We start from the raw sequence: 19,712 nt of genomic DNA, 5'->3' as shown, positions 1-19,712 counted from the left end.
TGTTAGTTATGGTATAATCATTTTGGTTGCATTTAAGTATTTTATTCTTTCAAGTTTGTGTGTTTATTATTCATTAGATATAAAATATTCTCGGCATGTATTTATGATAATGGCCTGTTTGAGTTGTTGACATCGTAAATTGTAATTGATATACACTTATTTCAAGAGATCAAAAGATTAAAAAATAGTTTATTAAAAATACAGTATCAATTTTATGATGACGTGTATACTTTCATCAATATTTTCACATTTTAATAGGTTTAGACATCGACATGAAAAATAAATCGACATTTTCATTACATCATAAAAAATCTACTAAACATAAAAACATAAGAAAAAAAATGTATTAATATAAATAATAAAAATGATAACTTTTTTCTTAAAAACTAAAAATAGAAATGTTAACTTACTTAAATATATAATTTTTCTGTTTATTAGTTTAAAACTTTTTTTATATCTTTTTCGAAAATATCCAACAATATCGGCAATTTATTGATATTTTTATTAACATTTATGTAAAATTAAGAAATCCACATTTAAAACCTTTTAATCTAAGCAAAGCATGATGCGACACAAGTTTTCATATTTGGTCCATTGACCACTTCATATATATATATATATATATATATAATAAATGGTTTTAAATTTAAAGTTAAAAAAACTGATATTCCAGTTGTGAATTCCATTATTATGATAAATATTCGAAAAAGGTCGAGACATGTCAACGTAGTCCAAAACTAAAAAGTAAAATATTAATAATAATATATTTTATATTACTATTCTATTTGTTGCACTACTTTTGTCATATTGGATTGGCTCTTCCATTAAATAAATATGGTTAAAATGTCCATTCACTTCACTCTAAATTTCGTTATATTTTCATATTATATTATTAAATAATTAATTTTAGTCCACTTGTTTTCAATAAATTTTAAATTTAACCATTTAAAATTAATTCTTATTAAAATTGATTAAATAATAATAATAATATAATGTGTGAATATATATTTTTTCAAAAAAAAAAATTAAGTGATAAAATTACTAAATATATTTACAAATAATAGCAAACTATCACGTCTATTTGTGATACATTGCGATAGACAACGACATAGATAGTAGTCTATCGCGATCTATCTCAAATAAATAGTGAAATTTTGTTATATTTGTAAATATTTTAATTCATTTTCTTATATTTGAAAACAACTCCCTTCAAAATTTATAAAAGAAATGTCAATAGAGACTATATTTTAATCTAAAAAAAGGATCAACAATAAACTAAGAATATGCTCTAAATTTAAGATTTATTTTGAGGACAAAAATGAAATGAAGCTTAAAGTACAAAAATATTATTTGAGATTAATTGACAAATTTAGTCTTCGCATTTAGGATTGTATTTAATAAGTCTACGAACATTAAGATCTGTTTGGAATATTTTGTTTTAAAAATTAAGTTAATAAATATTACTTCTACTTATAATTTTATTACCTATATTTTAAAACTATTTTCGTAAATGAAGATATTTTCAAATTATGATTTTATTTGTAAAATTTGACTTAAAATTTAAAGAGTTTTAAAGAAAAATGAAAAACTCACCCCAAAAAAATGTTGAGTAAACAAGCAAAATTTTTAAAATCATAAGATCAAAATTAAAATAGTTATCAAATCAAGCTAAAATTTCGATAATTTTTTAAACTTCCAATTTCGATAATTAAGCATTTAAAAAATAATGTTTTCAAAAGTTAACAAAATTTCTTAAATATATTTAAAAGAAATGAACCATTTTTCAAGTTATTTTATTAATTTTTTTTTAAAAAAAAAAAAAAAAAATCCTAAGAAAAAAGGGTTATTGGAAAACTGTTTTAAGAACAGTTCTTTGCTTTTATTTTTAAAATGTATTTTGAAAATAGTTTCGAAACAACACAAGACAAAACTGCTATTATATAAAATGATATTGATTTAAAATATTTTGTTTGAGAATCCATCTTCATTCATAAAAGCTTGGACCCAACCTATGTTGCACACATATACTATAAACAAAAATGAATATAGAATATTCAACCAAACATATATGATTCAAAATATTTAGAGCTTATTTCTAAGCATTTTTTTAAATGTTTGTTTTGAAAGTCATTTTAAACCAACAGCCAATTTTTTAAAACTAAACATCTTAAAGAAATCTTGGAAAATGCCTGAAAATAAGGTGAAATGTATTTTTTTTTTTTTTAAAAAAAAAAAAGGTAAGACTAAAAATAAAATAAAATAAAAAATCATTTGTCACTGGGTATTTTTTCATACCTAATCAATTAGGTTTTTTAATCAAAATTTTAAATGACAATAACTTGACAATCAGAGGACCATTCCCAATTTGAAAACTTTGGTGGGGTTGATTATTCAGAAATAGTAAAGAGTAATTACCAATCATGGAGGCCAATAACTAGGTCAATAAAAGCTCACTATTAAATGAACCTTAGAAATATTTCATAGGGTCCTCATTGTCCCCATTCTAAAAATTGTGTTACTATTTTATTTTTAAATTCAACAATAAATATACAAAATTTCCTTTTTCCTCTTTTACAATGATAATTAATTGGAGATTTAAATTTTAAATATATTTTAATAGTATATATAAAATTTTGTCATAGTTACTAAATTTCCGATTAATATGAACAATATTAGGGTATATACTATATATGCTTGATCGAAAGTCTAAAGTTTGAATCCGCTCCAAATTTTCTCCCGTCACATAGTGATTGACCCATTTGATCTCTCGTACATGATTCTAGTTTCTTTTTTTTTTTTCAAGAGTTCAACCACACGTGAGAATGAAAGGATTCAAACCTCTGACTTTTTAGTTATTGGCACATGTCTTAATTAGTTGGATTATGCTCACATTCGCCAATAGTTCTAGTCAAATAATAATTTTTTTTCTCTCGTTTACTTTCAATAGTATATGTTATGATTACTTTTGGACCAAAATAATAAATCTAAAAATAGGGAAAAAGGAAATTAGATTAAGATAAGCAAGACAAATTGGACGAAGGGAAGGGAGTTAGAGCCTTTGAGCCAACAAATCCCTCATCTTGACGCTTGAGTACAAGGAGTCCAATCGGGCACACCCTTAAGCCCATAAATTATTTGGTCTCATTATATGATGATTTGATTCCTAAAGAAGACGATAAGAGACCTTCAGAGAACCATACTAGATATCGTTATAACTCCCAGCGAGGTACCTTGAATCTTATTTCCAAACTTCCAAACTTCCATACTCTTCCACTTTCTAATTTAAGCATCGAAGTATGTGTGGCAAGCACCATACTAGTGTGTATATTTATTCTTTTGTAGACCGCACTATTTCCTTTTCAAACAAATTCATTAATACTAGATTCGTTTCCTCAATTTGGATTTTTTATATCTATTGTCAACAACATTGTTTCAACCCCTTAAAAACAATCTCCACATTCATAGTGTTATGGGTCATTTAATTTGGACTAAGAGTCACAAGCTCAATTTCAAAAGAGTGGAACATTAAAAGTAAAATTGGAATGTTACTAAACTTCCCCAACCCATAATCGGATAACTTGGAGGTCAAAGGAGTGCAAGAAACAGACTAAAGAAAGAAGAGACTAGGAGAAGGGAAAATTTTACCCGCCTCAACCTTGGAGGCTGAGGGGACCAATTTTCTCACCTCAACCTTAGAGGTAGAGGTCGAGCGGGCTAATATGCCTGCCTCAAGGCCACTCTTTTTTCTTCACGAGGGTCTATTTCTTGTGTGCCATGATCTTAACCTCCACGTTCGGTCCGGATTGACATCTTCAAAGCCTTTTTGGATTAGGAATTCTAGAGTTCACCCCTCTATAAATAAAAGACAATAACACAACAAAATGTAAATTGCTCTTCATATTTCTAGCTTATTCTGACTCTTTGTTAAGAATTAACTTAGCATCAGAGTATTTATGGCAAGCATCACAAAGGTTTATTTTTTATTTTTTATATTTCCAAATAACTTCATCTTCAAAATACAAATTTATCATTGGATGATACGTAAATGTAACGTAAATTTCCTTGTCCGAATTTTACGATCAACCTATAGTATCGTCGTCCTCAATATTCAAGCTAATCTTATCTAATCTTTATGTAAATTGATATCGAAGGAAAATTATTTAATAAAAGACGATTAAAAAAAGGGCATTTATGTATCTCCATTCCCATCCATATTTTGCCCTTATTTTTATTGGGGGAAAAAAGGAAATAAAGTGAGAAAAAGAGATGTGAAAGCGTGATAAATGGACCGATACTGCTGTCTTATTTAATTCTCTCTTTGGATGCAAATTTAGTTTCAAACTACACAACTATTTTCAATAAATGTCAATAAAGTATTTAAACTAAAATGGAAAAATAAGTCAACAAATAAAAAAATAAAATAAAATCAATAGAATATAAGATTAATTTTTATTAGTTTCATTTACAAGGCCGCTAAATTTAAATCTTAGCACATATCTTCGATCATCTTAACTATGGTACGAACCATCGCTCCATATGTTTTGAATTAAATAATGGTATTTTAAGATTAAAGATTAATGATAATAATAATAAAAAGTTTATAAAAATCTCGTTGGTTTTTGAACTTTTACGGAAGTAATATTTTAATTTCTGCACTTTTGTTTGTGGGATTTTGTAATAATTTAGTTCTAAAAAACTTAATATGTATCCATTTTATTCTTGTACTTTAGATTTTGTTATGATTTAGTTTTTATTGTGAAAATATTAGTATTTAGGTTAAAAATCACTTTTACTCCTTAAACTTTTATAGAAATAATAATTTAGTCTCTGAACTTTACTAGGTAACAATTTAATCCATGTACTTTAAAATTTGTAACAATTTAATCCCTATTATAGAAATTAATGATAAGATTTAATGAGATTTCATGCATAAATAAACCGTTAAACTAATTAGAGACTCAATATTTTGCAAAATATAAAGTCTACATCATAAAATATTAAAAATTGACATCTAATTTTGATGAATTTTTTTATTGAGAAACTAAATTGTTACAATTTTGAAAGTACAATGACTAAATTGTTATATATTAAAATTCAGTGACCAAATTGTTACAAAATTGAAAGTACAAATACTAAATCATTATAAATCAAAGTTCGGAGACTAAATTGTTGCTCTCAAGAAAGTTCAGGGGCCAAAATTGATTTTTAATATAATATTTATTAAGATTTCTTTACATATGTATAGATCGATAAATAGATAGAGAACCAAATATGTTTATAAATTATAAAGACAAATGTCATTACAAAATAAAAATTGACACTTTAATTTGATAAAATTTTTCAGAGTAAGGATTAAAACTATTAAAAAATTTAAAGTATACAGATCAAATTGTTAGTTTGTTACATATTAAAGTTTAAGGTCAGACTAAAATGTAATAAAATTCAAGGATTAAATTACATGTAAATGAATGATTGAAGAGTTTTCTAGTAATTGGTCACATTTTTCTGATTGGGTGATCCTCTTAACCATGTAGTTTTTGTTCTAATTTTAGTGATTTTCTCTAAAAAAAAATAATGTTACTTTCATGAAAGCTTATCCAACAAAGTGTTTTTTAATCCAAAAAAATTGAAAAATTGAAATAAGAATATTTTCTATAATGTTGTTTACTAAAACTATTTTCAAATCGTAACGATAAAAAGATACATTATTATTGATTTTATTTACTAACACTATGGATTAGAATTTGGGAGTGAGAATATAAATTCGGCCCCTAAATTTTTAAGTTGTTCCATTTTAATTTAATAATATTTAAAATGTCTATACTCTAGATGAGTTCATGAACTTTCAAAAGTTACTATTTTACTCATTATCGTCTAATATATATCATATCCAATACTCACAATAAGCTTTTATATATTGTTGCCAACCTAAGTATCTCAACCGATTACAATATTTTACATATAATTAATCAAAAGGTCAAAGATTCAAAACTTTACACTAATACATAATTTAACGTGATCATATATTGAAGTCACGTGTATTGATGAAAATAGATACGAGATGACAAAGCCTAAAATATTCTCTCTTTAACATTTCCTTTAGAATTTTTTTTCTTATAAAAAGGAAAATTGAGAGATAATATTAGATCTAAACCTAAATAATAATAATAATAAAAAAGGAAGAGAATAAATATGTGAGGTCTACACATTTAATAATCAAAATGAGATTCCTTACCTGTTTTTCAAGGGAATGTCATTCTTTCCAATCAAACAATTTGATTCATGGTTTGGTGTAGGACCTCTTTCAACTTAACATAATCAATTCAAAAGTAAATGAGAGAAAATTATTTCAATTTTTTTTTTTAAAAAAAAGAAAAATGTGTAAATCACTTTTTTTTAGTCTCTTTTTCCAAATAGGTCAATTTCAAATCTACACATTTCAAAATCATACAATTAAGCCTCCAAATTTAAGAAAGGATTTAGAGTTGTTCTCTAAATCAGATTTTGATTAGTTTAACCTAGTAGAAAAAATTAGGTGATCTTTTTTATTAATAAAATGGTTAACCTAGTAGAAAAATTAGGTGAACTTTTTCATTAATAAAATGATTCATGTGACAAATTTATAAATTAAAATATAATAAGATAATAATTAGAAGAAGAACAAGAAGAAGAAACTCATTATATAATTTTTAGCTTTAACCTTTTTTAGTACCATAATATTTGAGAGATAACATACATATTTATGCATGTTGAACTAAACTCACTTTGACAATTTTAACCAGTTGAACTATGCACTTGTTGATATTTGTACAATCTTTTTTAATCTGACGGATGGATGACCAAAAAATTAGGCAAAAAATGTGAAATGACGCAGCTTTTTTTATAAAAAAAAAATGTCAAATGACCCTTTGTTGACGTCAAAATTGGGTGAAATGACTAAAATATACTCACGCACAGACGAAAAAACGATCTCGCTCTCGCTCGTCTCGCTCTTTCTTCTTTTATTCACTCACGAATCATTATGTCTCTCGCTCGTCTTGCTCTCTCTTATTTTTTTTCACTCAAAAATCATTAGGTCTCTCACTCTTGCTCGTCTCGCTCTCTCTTTGTTACCTCACTAATAAAATCACTTCTCTCTTTTGCTCTTCCTCATCGGACTTGGTCACATCAGAGCTACTCACGTGGACTCGTCATGTCCAAGAAGAAGAAGAAGACGTATAAAGGAGAAGAAGCCGGATAAAAAGAAGATGACGTGTAGAGGAAGATTTATTGTACCGGAGAAGAAGAAGAAAAAAAATGAGAAAAGAAGGGTAATATAATGATTTCATGTGGTCATGACATCAACAAAGAGGTATTTGATTTTTTTTTTTTTTCCTAAAAACATTATCATTTATCATTTTAGACCTTTAAAAAGGATGTTTTGAGCAATTACCTCAATATTTTTCTAAATTATCCTTGGTTTCCATTCCACTAATAATTGATTGATCATTGATTAATTAAAAATTCCCGTATTTAGTTGAAAGGTTCTTATTTATTTATTTTAGGGTAAAAAAAGGTTTCTTAAAAGTGATGCAATTACAGCCTTTGGATGTTTGTTTTAATAAATGTCGTCTAGCAAATCAACGTCAGATAGCACTTTAATCCGCTCTGACTTAAAACACTTACGTGCATCAAACGCGCATTTATATACAACTCAGAATGGTTCGTGCATTACACGCTTTTCCAGAGCGCGTTGAAGAACATTTGGAAATAAAACATTTTAATGTTTTTGCAAATATTAATTTATACCTTTAAGTTTTTGGAATTTTAGCCCTTCAAAGCATCGACAAATACTATTATCAATTTAAAACCTAAGAATGTGTTTGGTCGAGAATCTAGATTTTACTTATGTTTTTATTTTTATTGTATTTAGCAAATATGCGTTTGGCAAATAATTTAGATTTTGTTTCCGAAAACTGCTGCTGGATTATGGAATTCAAATAATGCAAACTTTGAAAATAATATTTTAGTTTTCATTGTATCCATATTTTAGTTTCATATTTTAAAGTGTATAATTATATTATATAAAGATAGTAACACTTAAAACTACAATATGTCATGTTATAGATTCAATTTATTTTTTGAAAGTAAAATATGTATTATAAATTATATAATATACAAAATAATAATTACACAAAAATTTTTAAGATAAAACATTTTCATAAATAAATTAATATAGTTTATTGTCAACTAATATTTAGTGGAAAACTATAACAAGTTTTATGATTTAGTTTTAAATCTTATTTTAGTTACTGAACTTTGAAACTTATTCTGTTTTGGTCCCTAAACTTTCAAGAGCATTTGTTTTAGTCCCTAAATTTTTTTTAAAAAAATTTTATTTTAGTCCCTAGTATTAAAATTATATTAACTTTTCAATAGAAATGTGAATGAGCATATTTTTTGATGACTAGACTCTAGATGTATTGAGCAATATGAATGTGAAATAAAATGTCAATAACAAACACGCCAATATATTGAATGACCAAAATTAATTATGAACTAAAAATTTCTTTTAAATTATCCCACTTTGTCACCTTCAAAATTGAAATGTTAGATTTTTTGCCATAGCTAACTTATTTGGTAGTCTAATCATCCAAAAATATAAGTCACTTCACCATTTTGTTAAATAGTTAACAAAAACTTAATATGTCAGGGACTGAAATAATCATTTTAGTGACTAAAATTAACATTTTTAAAAGTTTAAGAACCAAAATCAAACAATATTAAAAGTTTAGGGATTAAAACGAACATTTCTAAAAGTTTAGAGACCAAAATATAATATTATTCAAAGTTCATGAACCAAAATAAGATATAAACCTATGATTTATAAATTATCAATCACATTTTAAACAATTGTTTAAATTAGAATCCAATTTATGAATTTACTACTAAATATATATCTGAAAACGTGAAATACAACTCAATTTTCATTGAATATTTTGTTTTACAAATTTTTACCAAACATGCCTTAAACTTTTGTAAGTATATCAGTTTTTACATCATATGTCATATTCTCTTCAACCAATATCGTTTGAACTTATAATTTGAGTCAATTAACCTCTTAAATTTTTATGAGTTATTCAATTTGGACCCTTCTTTTTCTTTTTTTTTTTTATATAGATTTTCTCTCTTTAATTTAGAGTTTGAATTGATGCACTAATTCAAGATTTAAATTGATATAAGCCGTAAAATTTAGAAATAGAAAATTGACCTTTTCCATTTTTCTAATACTATATTAACATTTTTTTAATACTATTTTGACATTCTATTTTATTTTTAGCTGTTCTCTTCCTTTAGTTCAAGTCATTATAAGTGCTATGCTTATGTCATTTTAGTTTTTTCTATTTTCGAAAAATATCTATTTTCAAAAGGTTTGTTTCGACCTAGTGTAATTTTCGCATTTATCTAGTTTGATCAAATTATCACTTTTTTAAGGGAAAATTTGTATTGTTGTTTTTCTTTTTTTTTTCTTTTTTTTTTTTTCCTAAAAAATTGTTTTGAGAGATAATTGTCCTATATAGTTTTAAAAGAAGTTTTGTTTTAGTTCAACCCAACATTTGATGGTGTGGAGACTTGAATTTCATCTTAATTGCTCAAATTAACAATATAAGGAAAAAAAATTTAATTCTATTGTTTCCTTAATAGTTTCAACTTTTCTTTTTCTATTTTCAATCTTTATAGTATAAGACATTATTTTTTTTTTTGTTTTTGTTCTTATACCCTTATAAAAGTGACTATTTTAATGTTCTTTTTAATTTGATTATGTTTATCCATAAACTTTAAGAGTTATGACGTCGTCTCATAGCTCTTTCAAATTTAAATGTTTAATTTAATAGATTCTTAAATTTAAATAAGTGTATAAATAAAAAAATATATAGTTTTACAACTAATATAATTTCTAAACTACTAATATTTACATAGATCCCTAATTTATTGGACATCTTCTAGCCCAAGTTTAGTTGAAAGGATTTATTAAATATAATTCTATAAGTTTTATGTCCCAACGTGCAACAAAATTTTTTAATTTTCTTACCTTATTTTTTTTTTCCTATCACAATTAAAATATAATAAGACGCCCAATAAATATTTTTTGAAATATTGTCAAACATTAATATTAAAGGATTTTCGCTATATTGAAAAAACTTGGTCCAAAATACACACTTTTGAAAATATAAGGATCAAAATGGACAAATTTTAAAAGAAAATATAATTGAATAGAAATCGAGATTAGAGGTATTCAAAAAATCCGATGACCCGAAAAAACCGATCAACCCAACCCAACGCTGCAATTTAGGTTGGGTTATCAACTCATTTAGATTGGTTGGGTTCAAATAAATAAAAATTTTATGGGTTGAGTTGGTTTATGGGTTCCTCTAATATAACCCAAACTAATCCGAACCAACTCAAATTTATTATGAACTTTAGAATATATTTTTTTATTACATATAACACAATTATTTATATATATATTGATTTTAATTTTATTCAATTCCAATATTTTTTTAATAATTTGTCTTCGACAACTCTTAAAAGTAGTTTCTTTGCACTTCTAAAAAGAAAAATTTTACTATATAAATTGAAATTGAGTTATTAATCTTAATTCAATATATGAAATTAATTAAATAATATTTTTACATATTTATATTGTGTTTCTTTTTAGAACAAAATTTTAAACAAATGACCTGATTAACCAAATCCAACCCGACCCAAATATTTCAACGTTGAGTTAGGTTCATTTTTTAATAAGAGTTATTTGGGTTGAAACAATTTACAACCCGAACATTTAGATTGAGTTTGAAAAATCTTTCAATCTAACCCAACCTACGAACATCCCTAATCGAGATGTTGAAATACCAAATGAGATTTAAACCTATTAGTTGGTTAACAGAGAGAGAGAGAGAGGACAAAGAGTAGTGTCCCACTCTCAAAGGCTGTCCCCATGGTCGCGTGTGGCTCAGACGCGCTTTAGTGCCCATAATCCTTGTTGGCATCTTTGGGAAAGATTCTCACTCTCACCCATACACAACACATCAGACAATTTTTTTTTTTTAAAATATGTTTTTTAAAATATGTATTTATTTATTTAGTTATTGTGAAAGGGGAGTTGAAATAATTAAAAGGAACAGACAAGTGCTTGGAACTTTGTTCTGTTTATTTGTTTTTGTTTTTTGTTTTTCTAAAGATTCATTAATGTGTTTTGACTATTTCAACACATTGGACAAAGCCCATGGGCTTTGACCCATTATTATTTAGATTTTCTTTTAAAAAATTGATTTTCCATCGCCGGTTTAGCTAGCTCACAAATATTGTTTCATGAATATGATTCTTAAATATCTAGATTTTAAAATATATATGATAATTAATGTATGTGTTTAGATATATAAGATAATGAATATCTAAAAGTGAAATATGTACTTGATTTTGATTTACTAGTTTAATAATAGAAACCAAAATTAAATAATTTCTTAACTAAATTGAATTTATTTAGTGTTAATTATTATATTAATTAATTATTTAATTACTTAAAATAAACGACTGTTTTTTATATTAAAATGAATTAAATTATTTAATTAATTACTCAAATAAATATGGATTGACTCGGATATTAATAATTAATAATAATTCTTATATCAAATAGTTAAGATATCATAAATTATTAACGGTAAATGTATTAGTTGGATTTTATTAAGTCTAATTAATATATTTAAATTTAATAATAAATTGTTGATTTAATGTTTATTTGATATTAATTTATTAAATAGTCAAAACTATATTTTTACTATTCAGCTCCCATATATAAAAATCACAAGTATATTGAAATATTAGAAAACTCATATCATATGAGTTTTAAAGTTCCTTGGTTAATAATATTTTGAGTTTTAAAAAAGAAATTTTGTAAAACAAACAAAGATATAAATGTGGTATGAAATCCTATTACAAAACTTGTAAAACAAATAGGCCTAATTTCTAAGGTTTATCCTCCACCTTATAGTTGTTCAACTAAAAAATCAAATCAAATTTAAATTTAGTTATATATTACATCTGTTTAACTAAAAAAGCTCCATCCAATAGTCTTGGCCGTAAGTGTTTGGGAGTCATTACGTCTTAGGCATCCTGTAGTACCTTGGGCTAAACTCCTTTGGTTTGTAGCTTGTTAATCGGGATCGACTATAGACACATGTTAGACAATGATGTAGTGATATCCATACCGACTGTGTTATGTGTACTGGTCGAGATGAGTCTAGGGATCATTCATTCTTCGAATGTCCTTTTAGTAAGGCTCTAAGAAGCACAGACACAGACACGGATACATGATACAGATATGATACGATACGAATATACGTTAATTTCTAAAAAACTAAGATACGGATACGTTGAAGATACATATTATATATATAATTGCTATAATACATATTTTAAGTTAGATTGGAATAGATTCAAGAAGAGAGTGAAAACTTGAAGAAAAAAATTCCAGTAACATCGAGTGATTGTCGAGTGACTAGAGTAGACGGTAGGAAATAAGTAGAAGATGAAGATTGAATAATGAAGTTGAGGATGAAGAAGGTGTGAATCGTGATTTAAATAGTGAGAGAAAAGAGAAGAATGAAGATTTAATTACGTTTCAGGTTTTTTTTTTTAATTTTTTTATGTTTTATCATTTTTAATTTATTTTGTTTTGGATTGCTCAATTTAAGTGGACTTTTATGTTTGGAAGTAATTTTAAAATGGTTGAAATTACTTTTATCATTTTCAAAATCGTCATGAAACATGTTTAATTCTTCAAAACTAATTTTGATGATATGAAAACTGCATTTAAAAGTATAAAATTGATAATTAAATTAATTTTGAGTAATTAAAATTGTGTTTTCGAGTGATTTTAAAAATGAAAAAAAAAATGATTTTTGATTATTTTAAAATCACTTCTAGATATGCACTAAAAATAAAATGGGTTGTAGGTTGGGTTTTTTAAATGGTTGGGCTTAAATTTGAAACAAAAAATTGACCTGTATCCCTTTCACGTATCTAGAAGCAGATACGCGTATCTGAAAATTAAAAAAAAAAAAAATCAGATACTTCAAATCACGTATTAGACACGTATCTGCAACGTATCTGAATGTATCCGTATCGTATTCGTATCTGATACTGATTCTCTGTACAATTAGAAGTATCTATGCTTCTTAGACTAAGACTATATGTGGGGACATGCTTATGTGGAAAAGGTGTTCCAAGGGATTTCGTATTGGGATATGGAGCTCACTTGGATTTGTAAGTTTAACATGAGGAATTGCCTGAAGTCTAAGGTTTTAAGAGTTGTTTGGTGTACAATTATTTACCATATTTGGCGCGAGCTTAATAGGCATGTCCATGGAGCCACTTTGCGTCCTCCTTAAGTGATTAGTTTGGAAATTCAATTTTTATTTGTTGTTCTACGTGGCTGGGGGCTTCTCTTGTAGGGAACCATGAGGACTCATCCTTGGGATCTGTTTCCTTGAGTTTGTGGGTGTGTTCTTTTTTTGTGTTCGATTGTTTGATTGTTTTGTTGTCTGTATAGTTGTGTTTTATTTGTGTCTTGATCACAAGCTGTGAAGTTTCTCTCTTTTAGCAATAATGCTATATATTAATTTTTTTTTTTAAAAAAATATTTTAAATTTAAATTTAATTATATACTTATTGCGAGTTCCAAAATGTAGCACCATATTAATTTAGTTGATGCAAGCATTAAAAGGAATGATATTATGCATGTATCCTTCATTTATAACTGGAAATAAGGGAAAATAAAGCAAAAGAATATGTACATGTCAAAAAAAGCAATAAAGAATAAAATAGAACATTGAATTTGCAGCATAAAAACTAAATATAAAAGGGATACTACAAAAAAAAATAAATAAATAAAAAAAATAAACAGAAATATGTAGACCAAGAAAAAAAATGCTGAACCTAAAAGACGGAAAAAAACAGGTAAGGCAAGAAACGAAAAACAAGGATTCATTTGATAACATTTCTATTTCTTGTTCCACTACTATTTCTCAATTTTTTTAAGAAAATTTAAGAAATATTTTTAAAAATTAGATAAATTTGAGAAACCATAAAAGTTTCCAATATATTTAATTATATATTAAAAATATATCAAAGATATTGCTTAGCTGGACGGCAAGGAGGCACGCCCAACGGTCAATCTTCGGCATCATGGTGATATTTGATTCCCTGCTACGACATTTTCATTTCATTTTTATTTTTTTAATATTTTTATTTTCTATATTAATTTGGCTATATTTCTTTTATATTTCTTTCTCTATTATATTTTTTTCTTTATTAATTTTCATATTTATTAGAGATATTCATGAATTGAGTTGGGTTGGGTTGAAAGACCAACTCAACCCAATTGTTCGGGTTGTAAATTTTTTCAACACAAATAACCTTTAATAAAAAATGAACCCAACCCACCCCAACCATGAAATATTTGAGTTGGGTTGGTTCAGGTTAATCGGGCCATTTATTTAAAATTTTGTTCTAAAGAGAAGCAAAAGTAAATGTTGAAGGATAAATTTTGAACCAACCATGGACCACCACGTCATTTGCTAAATTAATGACGGAATCTTGAAATCGCCAAGCATTCTGAAGACTGAAGTCCTTCGAAGATACAAACATTTTAAAGACTGAAATCATTTGATGATGCTGCAAGCATAGACTGAAGTCCTTTGAAGATACAAGCATTCTGAACACGCTTGAAGACGAGAGTCCTTTGAAGATACAAGCAATTCTACCTTCAGAGGGCCCAAAGAGAATTTATCAACAAGTAGAAGACTCCCAAGACTACTGAAGCTATACTCCTAGAAGACAGAGAACCCTTGAAGACACAAACACTCTTCCAAGACTTCTATTTCAAGAACGTTCGGTGCTTTTCTTCAAGTCTAGCACATGCACCCACCCAAGAGAGAATCAGAGGATCAAGTACTAGAGATCCAACCACATCACCAACACCAACTCAAGTTCAACTTCACGAAACAAGTTTCTCCGGAAACCTCGTGCGAACACTAAATCCTCCAAGAAGATCAACAAGCCCAAAGACCGATCATCCAAGAAGATCAACAAGTCCAAAGGCCGATCACCCAAGAAGATCAACAAGCCCAAAGATATGGAAAAGTCTAATTTAATTATTTTCATATATTGAAATTAAGATTAACAACTCAATTTCAATTTATATAGTGAAAATTTTCTTTCTAAAGTGCAAAGAAATCATTTTAAGAGTTGTTGAGGAATAAATTATTAAAAAATATTAGAATTAAATAAAATTAAAATCAATATATGTATAAATAATTATGTTATAAGTAATAAAAAAAAATATATTTTAAAGTTAATAATAAATTCGGGTTGGTTTGGGTTATATTAAGTGAACCCATGAATCAATCTGTAAAATTTTTTATTTATTTGAACCCATCCCAACCTAAATGAATTGATAACCTAACCCAAACCGCACGGGTTGGGTTGGGTTGATCAGTTTTTTCGGGTTATCGAATTTTTTGAACACTTCTAATATTTATATACTTATTTTAATTTTGATTTTAAATTTTGCAATATTTAGATTTATGTATTATTTTTCTTTTCAAATTTCAAATTTCAAATTTGTATATTTAAATATTTTAATCTTAAATTTTAAATTTTGTAATATGCATATTTATATATTATTTTAAATTTAAAATTATTATTTTTAGTACATTCGAAACCGGTTAGAATTTTACATTATATAAATTTAATTTATTAAAACATTCATTTAGGTTTGTTTTAATATTTAACAATCACAATATTTACATAATAATATAATTGAGTTGGATTTGAGTCAACATCATGTAAGACAAATGAATTGAGTGAGAAATAATATTTCAAATCAAATTTTAGCAATATATAAATGATAGAAACAATTGTATTATAATTATTAATTTTGCATCGAGACTTATATGTATTTGGTAATGTAAATGTTTCATAATTATTTTTTTCATATTCTAATGCATGCTACATACATACATACATACATACATACATATAAATAGATAGACAGATAGATCGATAGATATTACTTTAAATAGTTGAATTATATTTAAACTATAAAATAAAAAAAATGTTAAGAAAAAAAATACAAGAAACTAGGGATAGAAAATGATTATCAAACAAATTTCTATTTCCTTTCTTTTTTTCAAAAAACAAGAAAAAAAAAAGTTATTAAACATATTCCAATTTCTAGTTCTTGAAAAATAAGAAATGAGAAACGAGAAACGAGAAACAAATAATGAGAAATAGGAAACGAAAAACGAAAAATAGAAACATTATCAAATAGGTCCTAAATAATTAAAAACAGAGAGAAGAGACAAAAAAAATATATATAGAGTAAAATTAAAGGGAAAAAAACACATATCCGAATTTGCTTTTAAAAAGAAACAAAATAAAAAAATAAATTATACAAACTAGTTTGAACTACATATATTGCACTTGTGTTTCATAACGTTGAAAATGAAATGTACATGTATAATTTGTAATAAGAGACTTATATTTGATAATATTTTTTCTTTATATATATTTCTAATTTTTTTTTTATATTATTCAAAACAAATTTGAATCAATATATATTTTTTAAAACGTTTTTGTTTAAGTTTTCAAATTGAATTTTCCTAAATGTCGATTTCTTAATTTTAAATTTGTGTGAATATCATAAAGACAAGAAACTAAATTGTTATAAAATTGAAAGTATATAGAACCTTTAAATCTTTGATAATGAGAGAACCCTTAAATTAATAATATTTACATTTATAATAAGAAAACGTTAAAATAAAAGCTAATTACTTTTATTAGGAAAAAAATATTTTGCAACAAGAGTGTAGCTCAACAGGCATAATGCTTATACTATCGACCTCGAAGTCTGAAGTTCGATTCATTTCTAATATATTTACAATATTTATTGACAATGACTACTCCTAAAGTGAAAAAAAAAAGGTAATCGCCTTAAATGGTAAAATTGCTGAAATTTTTTTTAAGTATAGTAAAATGTCACTGTCTATCAGCGATTGACCACGATAGACTTTTATCAATCAAGGACCTTTTACTATATTTGTAAATAAGTTGGTTCATTTTCTTTTATTTGAAAATAATCCTTAAAAACTTAGAAGGTTAAAGAATAAGGGGAAAAAAAATAAGATGTGACCTTTAAAAATAAAAGACTTGAATACTACAAAAAAAAATTCAATAAAAAAAAAATTAGGGAGGGCAAGTTAACAAAAATAAACCAAAATAAAAAAGGAAAAGAAGAAGAAGAAGAAATATGAGATATGTTGGAAACTAAAAGTCTAACTTAGTTATTTATAAAGGAGATTTATATATGAAATCCTAAATTGATTTTACAACAAATAATTTAGATATATAGATTTTGGAAAATTTTCAAAAATAGCACGCTTTACTTTTCACATTTAAAAAAATAACAAACTTTCTGAATACTCATTAGATTAGTTTTCCTCGAGCGAGATCAGGCCTGAGATTGTATTAGTTTTCTGAACGTTTGAATATCAAATTCGATTGATGGAAAAGCAATGTTACGAACACGCCCTCAATAATAAAAATATTATTACATTATCCCATGTTTCGAGAAACCTAACGATTGACATGCTCAACAAGTCTCTTAAACAAGTTACCCTAAAATTTTTCCTAGTCCTTGGAAGTCCTCAAACGCTCACATCTCATCTCTTTGCATACAATCAAGAAAAACAAGGGATATATATCGATATTGTCTTTTGTAAATATGTTTTAGTTGTTGTTTGCATGCTACTGAGTCTAATAATTTATGTTTTCGTGGTTGTTTCGTAATCTTAGTGGAAATTCAATAATCTCGAGTGCGATTAAGTATATTTACCCTAAGATTTAGTGTAGGGTTTGAAAGCTCAGACGAGATATTTATATAGATACACCAACATTACACAGCCTTCTCGAGATTTTGAATGATTTTATTAACTTTTTTGTACCTGTGTATGATTTTTTTCAATGATGCCATATATTTGTTTGTTTTGAGGGTGAATAAAAGGAGGATGAGAAAGAATATGTAGGGAGTCAGTTGAAAGGGTTGATTATTGATGTCGGAATAAAGTATGAGGAGTTTTTATGAAAAAAAAATATAGAATTAGCGGGGTAAGTTCCGTTGAGTTTAAATTGGTTATAAGGTGTTTGTACAATGTTAGGTTGAATGTATCTGCCTTTGTGATCGTAATCAAGAAGATCTTCATTTTTTCTTAACTGGTGACGATGTGTCTCAAATGGCTTTTTTAGTATCGAAGTTATCAGTAATAGTCCATAAATCTAGGAATACAATACCGTCATATCCAGTTCAAATAGCCTAAAATGTTCCGTCATTCACATCTAAACTTGAGTTTATTCCTGAATAAAGAAAGGGTTTCGATGAGGTGCGATCATTAAGTCTATTGAATAATAATGTATGTCTGTTAGATTTGGGAGACGATACGGATGGATTGTTTAGCAACAGGGAATATGTCTGACATATCTGAGGCTGCTATTAACGATGAGTCTGTATATGAAGTGGACATGTTGATGCATTCTAATGTCGACGTTAATGTGGAGGATATAGATATATCTGAGGCGGTTGTTAATGCTGATAATGTGGGTTTGATAAATGACCAGAACCTGATGATCATAGAGGTAGAATCAATGTTGAATGTGAATCAAAGGTCGATAGAGGACTGTTTTGTGATGGTAACCCGACGACTGACGGGGAGCAATGTATAGATTCAATAGCAAGTGGTGAACCCTGTGTCAGTCGTAACAAGAGAAAGTGTAATTTATTGAAAAATTAATGGCGAGCACCATCATCGTCTCATCCGAGTCTATTATAGAAGATGTCCAAGTTGGTAATATGTTTTAAACCAAAAAATATTGGGCTAAGAAACTGTATGTCTTTGCCATTAGGAAAAACTTCCAGTATCGTGTCAATAGATCTACTAAGAAGCTATATATTGTAAGATGTGTAGAATCGACTTGCTAATGGAAGGCCAGAGTCATTAAAACGAAAAACTTTGCAATGTTCAAAATTATTGAATATGTTAGCGCCTACACATGCCAGAAGATATTAAGAAAATAGGATCATTAATAAGCTAAGAGTTGGGTTATAGTTAAACTGTCTAAGTCGAAATACCAGGATATTGGTCATGGTTATAAACCGAAGGAAATCATTCAAGACTTTTGCAAGAAGTACATGGTGGACATTAGTTACAATAGGGCGTGGTGGGCCAGGGAAATTACATTGTCCTTAACGAGAGGGTCTCCTAGAGACTCATTTCATTTGTTACCCTGGTATGGGGAAGCATTAAAGATCCAATCCTGGTACCTAATATGAGTTGGAGGCTAATCCTAATGGGTATTTTAACTACATGTATTTGGCACTTGGGGTTGCGAACAAAGATTTTCTGAACTGCATCAGGCCAGTCATTGTGGTTGATGTTGCTGATAACAGGCAGAAATGTACGTTATTACAGTGCTAAGTTATTAAACAATGCAGGTTTGTGATGATAAAATATATAAGATTGCGTCCAAAAAGTATTAAGTTCACAACATTGCGGTCGCATGCGTCCATCGCATTAAAACATGTATTTTTGTGCAGAATATGTATTGACGCAAGGCGA

This window comes from Benincasa hispida, chromosome 11 (assembly GCF_027475165.1).
Source record: "Benincasa hispida cultivar pf3 chromosome 11, pf3_genome.v1.1, whole genome shotgun sequence".
Classification (NCBI taxonomy): Eukaryota; Viridiplantae; Streptophyta; class Magnoliopsida; order Cucurbitales; family Cucurbitaceae; genus Benincasa; species Benincasa hispida.
This window is presented reverse-complemented; position numbering follows the sequence as displayed.